The sequence below is a fragment of a genome, unplaced genomic scaffold, assembly GCF_019419815.1.
Source record: "Pyrus x bretschneideri cultivar Hongxiangsu unplaced genomic scaffold, Pyrus_bretschneideri_v1 Contig128, whole genome shotgun sequence".
In the NCBI taxonomy this organism is placed as follows: domain Eukaryota; kingdom Viridiplantae; phylum Streptophyta; class Magnoliopsida; order Rosales; family Rosaceae; genus Pyrus; species Pyrus x bretschneideri.
The window spans coordinates 267462-273578 of NW_025999422.1; positions in this window are offsets into that span (position 1 = coordinate 267462).

Consider the following 6117-nt stretch of genomic DNA (forward strand, 5'->3'; position numbering starts at 1 on the left):
TGTTTTATGCAAAGTTTCTGTTTTAAGTTTTAAATTCGTCAAAAACAATCCCCCTTTCATTTAGTCTTGTTATTTGAGTCGAAATCTGTTTTCTTTTAGTCTTTTTAGTCAAGTTAAGTTTTATTTTCGTCAAAATCACTTGTTAGGTCTAAAATTGAGTCTTTTTTATTGTTTGTTGTTGTTTTGAGTGTTTTAAGTTAGTTTTGAGTCTATAGAGTCTAGTTTAGTGTTTTTGAGTCTTATTTGTGTTGATTAGCATCCCTAGTTAATACCCAGTCTAGAACGATCCCTACTTACATATATACTACAATTGTCAACAGTAGGGTTTAATTTGTGTGTCAAGTTAATTTTCACATCAAATTTTGGCGCCGTTGTCGAGGATTAACAAACTTGCTAATCCCTCTTTGTTTATTGTCGTGTGTCTTCATTTATTTTTGTTCATGTGTTTTGTTTAGTTTTCTGATTTTATGTTTTTTGTTTGCTTTGTTATAGGTACTAGTTCATGACTCGTAGTTCTTAACCTGTTCGTGAGCACATATTGGAATTTGATGACGATTTTGAACGAACTTTAAGAAGAAAAATGAGACACCTAGAACCTAGTCTACCTAGTTTTGAGGCCAAATCTGAAGAAGAAGAAGTGAAGGAAGAAGAACAAGCCATGGGTGCGGATAATCGAACAATCAAGGAACTTTCAACCTCGGGATTAGACAATGACATGCCTTTATGCATTTAATATCCTATGGCAGCTCAAGGCAATACCGATGAGTTCGAATTGAAGTCTAGCTTGTTGCATCACATTCCCAAATACCATGGGTTGTCCATGGAAGATCCAAACAAGCATCTTAAGGAGTTTGAAGTGGTATGTTCAAGCATGACACCTATCAATGTCGATGGGAACATTTTGAAGATGAAGGCCTTTCCATTCTCTCTTTTGGAAAAGGCTAAAGATTGGCTATATGAATTGGCACCCGGAACCGTCACTTCTTGGGAAAGCATGAAACGAGCATTCTTAGAGAAGTTTTTCCCAACTTCGAGAGTCATTCTTTTGGGGAAGAGAATTAGTGGAATTCAACAAAGCCAAGGAGAGTCTTTTCCAACATACTATGTGCGTTTCAAGACTCTAGTTGCATCATGCCCTCAACATCAAATGAAAGAAGAGCTTTTAATTCAATATTTCTACGAGGGACTCCTTCTAATTGAGAGACAAATGCTAGATGCCTCGGCAGGGGGTGCTTTGGTTGACAAAACACCCGTGGCTGCCAAGGTCTTAATTGCAAATCGAGCCTTGAATGCAAAACAATACGAAGGTGTTGGACAAAGAGACCCCCCATGGCAACAACAAGTGAATGAGGTAAGTGCAATTTCTGAAATTCAGTCTCAATTGGCTAATCTCACTATTCTTGTGTCACAGGTTGTCGATGGATCCTCAGTGCAAGGTGCGGTAATATGTGGAGTGTGCTTTGTGCAAGGGCATCTTAATGATCAATGTCCTCCATTGATAGAGAATGGAGGATGGGAAAGCACCAATGCCATAGGTTATCAAGGCCAAAAGCAACAAAGGAATGATCCATACTCAAATACATACAATCCGAGACGGAGAGATTGATAGGAGCATATTTATGCAACTTTATTAGCTTGTTTCTTTGCATTTAGTAAGTTAGTTTCTATTTATTATAGTGTTTTAAGCTATTTTCGTGTGTTTGTAGGTTTAAATGACAAAGTTGGCAAGAAAGTGCAATTTGGTGCTATTTGGAGCAGTTTTGGGCTTGGAATGGATTGCATATGCATAGAGCAAGGTGGATGGACGAATTTGAAGATCAAGAAAGGCTAGGAATGTGATCAACATCTGGAAGAATTAAATTGAAGACTTGGAAGATAAGGAATCAGGTACAAAGAAAGAATATTATCCAAATTACCTTATCTTATCCAAACCTTATCCAACCTTATCTTATCTTATCCTATCCTAATCTTTTCCTACCTTAATTCCAGCTTCAAAGATGACTCATTTTCACATTAAATCACCTAAATATCATGTTCTAGGAGCCCTATTTTCGTGCCCTAAGTTTATGCTACATGTAACCCTTCTAGAAGTTCTAGAATCTGCCACAAAAACCATTCCTTGTCCTCCTTGGAATCTGATTGAAAGTGTCCTTGTTCTTTGGTGATTTGGAGTCCTAATTCCTCTCCTTTTCAGCCTAATTTCGTGCCTTCCCTTCACCCTATAAATACAAGATGCTGCAACACTCATAAACCATCACCCTCCACCACAATTTCACACCACACCATCCACCACACCTCAAGAGCCTAAATTCACACAAATCCACATTGTGTGCAGCAAGGAAGGAAGGAGGAGCCACCTGGAGTGTTTCTAGGTGTATTCTATCTTTTTTTTTAATGTTTAAGTTTAATTATCTTTGTTTTGCAAACATGAGGAGCTAAACTTGTTTTAGCTAGAGGAGACTTTGAAACCATGATTATATTTGCATTATGAATTGATTACTTTTAGTTGTGATTTCATAAATCGTGAATACAATTTACTTAACTATTTGATTAAGAACTTATTCTTGTGTGTTGATTAAGAGGGCCCGCTTAGTTTGCATGCATGAATTTGATGCTAAAATATAAGGGAGTTTCACCTAATCGTTATTCACTTATATTCACACACTAGTCATGATTGTGTTGTTAAGTAAATTCTTGGCAAAAGTATCATGTTGTTCATAGTTACGAATGTCTTGTCAATGCTTATGATTTTCACAAAGCTTAATGATCTTTGATTGTATATCTATTATGTTGTTCATGTAGGGAACTATTGAAGAATAATTTGGTTGCCGATGCGTATTTCATCCAATTCAATGACTTAAGGAAAATCTGAAGGTTAATTAGTGATGTTCACGGTTAATCTGGGGTGTTGAAGTTCATGGTTTATTGGAAAAGCAACTGGAAATCAATTTGTATGCAAGTGTGTCATGTGTGGAGAAGGACCCTCTAGCTAGCTTATCACCCATAGTTTTCCCTAATTTCGTCCAAAGTTGTTAAAGTCTTTAAATCTGTTTGTTTTTACTTTAATTTCGTCCAAATCAATCTCCCCTTTAATTAAGTGTGTTAGATTAGTTAGTAACGTGTTCAAATCTGTCCAATTTAGTGTTTTGAGTCTTAATAGTCTAAAATTCGTCCAAATAACTTCTTAAAGTCTGTTTCGAGTCAATTTAACTTAGTTTGTGTGTTTTGAGTCTTTTTAGTTTGTTTTGAGTCATATAAGTCTAGTTAAGTGTTTTTAAGTTTTGTTTTGTATTTTTAAATCAGTTTAGAGTAGATTAGCATCCCTTCTAATCCCCGGCCTAAAACGATCCCTACTTTCAATACTACAATCATAGGGTTTTAATTTGAGTGTTAGAATATTTCACATCAGAGATCACCCAAATTTCAAGTGGAGGGAGCCTCAACAACCTCAACAACAAGGAGGAATTCGACAGTCACCCCCTGGGATATATCAAAGGCCATTTGCACAATCTCAACCTCAATCACAAACTGCCCAACAAAACTCAGGTTCGCTAATTGATAATGATCAAACTATTCAATTACTAACTTCTATATCGCAGGGGTTACAAAATCAAAATAATAGAATAGCGAACCAAGAAAAGGAGATGAGTGACATGAAGAAGCAAATAGGGCAGATTTCTGAGTTCCTTGGGCAGTTTCGAGAGCAAGGCAAACTTCCTAGTTCAACCGTTATGAATCCAAATGGAAGCTTTGAAACCGCCAAGGCCATTACGTTGAGAAGTGGTAAGGAGCTTGGAAATCATCCAAAACCATCCAAAGCAAGTCAAAAAGAGGAGGAAAAGCTGATGCAAGAAGAAGAACAGAGAGCAAAAGCCACGGCAAGGGAAGCCAAAACTTTGCCGCAGCTCCTTAGTGCACCAAAATCATCCCAAACCACCAAGGTAAGTCCAAATTCGAATTTTTCTAGTTCTATTCCACTAAATGTGCCATTTCCTAGCAGGTTTATGCAATCTAAGACAGAGAATGATGAAAAGGACATTCTGGAGACGTTTAGGAAGGTGCACGTCAATATCCCGTTCCTTGATGCTATAAAGCAAATCCCGAAGTACGCTAAGTTTTTGAATAAGCTTTGTACAACAAGGAAACGGATTCAGGAGAAAGAGGTGGTACATGTAAGTGAGAATGTCTCTGCAATGTTACAAAGAAAGTTGCCACCTAAATGCAAAGATCCAGGTAGTTTCACTATCCCTTGTGTAATTGGTAATACAAGGTTTGAACATGCTATGCTAGATTTAGGTGCATCAATTAATGTCATGCCATATTCTGTTTATGCATCTATGAATCTAAGAGAGCTTAAAAATGATGGAGTTATTATTCAATTAGCCGATCGATCTAATGCATACCCGAGAGGAGTTTTGGAAGATGTTTTGGTGCAGGTAGACCACTTGATTTTTCCTGCAGATTTCTATGTGCTTGACATGGGGGATTCAACCTACTCTCCACCATCGACAATCTTACTTGGACGACCTTTCATGAAAATAGCCCACACCAAGATTGACGTGGCCAAATGAGCCTTAACTATGAAGTTTGGTGGCGATATGATTAACTTTAAAGTTTTTGAATCTATTGAGAATCCTAATGATGTTCATTCTTGTTTTGCCATTGGTGTATTTAAAAATATAAGGCAGGAACGTTCAACACCAATCAAGAAGGATGTATCTAGAACCACCATCGAGGAAGGTATTGGAGTGGAGCACAAGGAGCACGCCACTACCCTAAAAACACCCAAACTGGCCATGCCTAATGATAAAATTGGCAAGATGGTGGCTGCCCTAGGGGCATTGCCACAACATCCAAGTAAGTCTCCAATCTCAATTCCAATTCCCATTTCAACTAATAGGTTGTTACCTTCTTTGGTGCAGGTTCCCAATCAAATCCAAGGTGGTGAGAGAGTTCACATTGACTTTAGGAAGCTCAACGCCAAAATCAAGGAGGATCACTATCCCCTCCTATTGATTGAGCCATACTGAGCACTTTGAGGAGCATGTCGTGGAAGATATACCTCTCCATGTCGTGGGCTCCAATGAAGCTTAAAATGAGGTATCGTCTGGCTGGAAGACGTTAAAGCAAGCGCTTCTTGGGAGGCAACCCATGCATTCAAATAAAGAAGACCTAGGAATCTCCAACACTCCACAGCCAGATTTGCGTTCCTAAACCCTACTCTTTATTGCTTTTACTTTGCCATGATGGTCATGTTTGTTAGCTGTGTTATTTGTTTGTTTGTTTGTGAGTCTATGCTTAAAACATTGAGGACAATGTTTGGTTTAAGTGTGGGGAGGGGGGGTAAACAAGCTGTTTTTGCATGATTTTCGTGGGATTTTATCACCTATCACTTCTAATGTTGTTATTCACTATTTTTAAGTGTTTTTAGTGTGTTTTGAAGTGTTTTTATGTGTCTTAAACAGAAGAAAAAAAAATTGAAAAAGAGTGTTTGAAAAACCCAAAAAGAGTTGTTTTTGTTTGTTTGTTTGTGTCTTAGGGTACCTTCCAACACAATGATGAGGATTTGGTTTTTAATTGCATGACTGTTAAAGAAAGTTACAAACATGGATGGAAGTTTGATATGCTCTTTGGTTTATGCTTAGTTGTAGTTGACATTTACGAATTCACATGTAATCACAAAAAGGAAAAAATCAGTTTTTGTAACATGCTTGAAGGAAAAAACTCAAACTAACGCTACAACCCTGAGAGACTTGAGCCTAAACTTTATTTGGAGAGTTATTAATCTTGATGTTTTTGTTTTCTAAAGTCGTTGCATGATCTCATTATTCTTTGCTTGGTTGCTACTTAGAATGCATTGTATCACTATAGTTCCAAATACTAGAACACATGCCCATTTCATTCAAAGCATAAAATTGAGTGCATAACATACAATAAGATGAAGTTGTTTAGTTAAACCAGAGCCAAAAAGCCTTTCCCTATGTATATGTATTGTAGGTTTAACCCCTTTGAGCCTTAGTTAGCCTATTTTCTTTGTTAACCACATTATCCCTACCTAGCCTAGAATAGGACTATCCATACCCTTGTTCTTAAAGGATAGTGAAGCATGACTTAGAG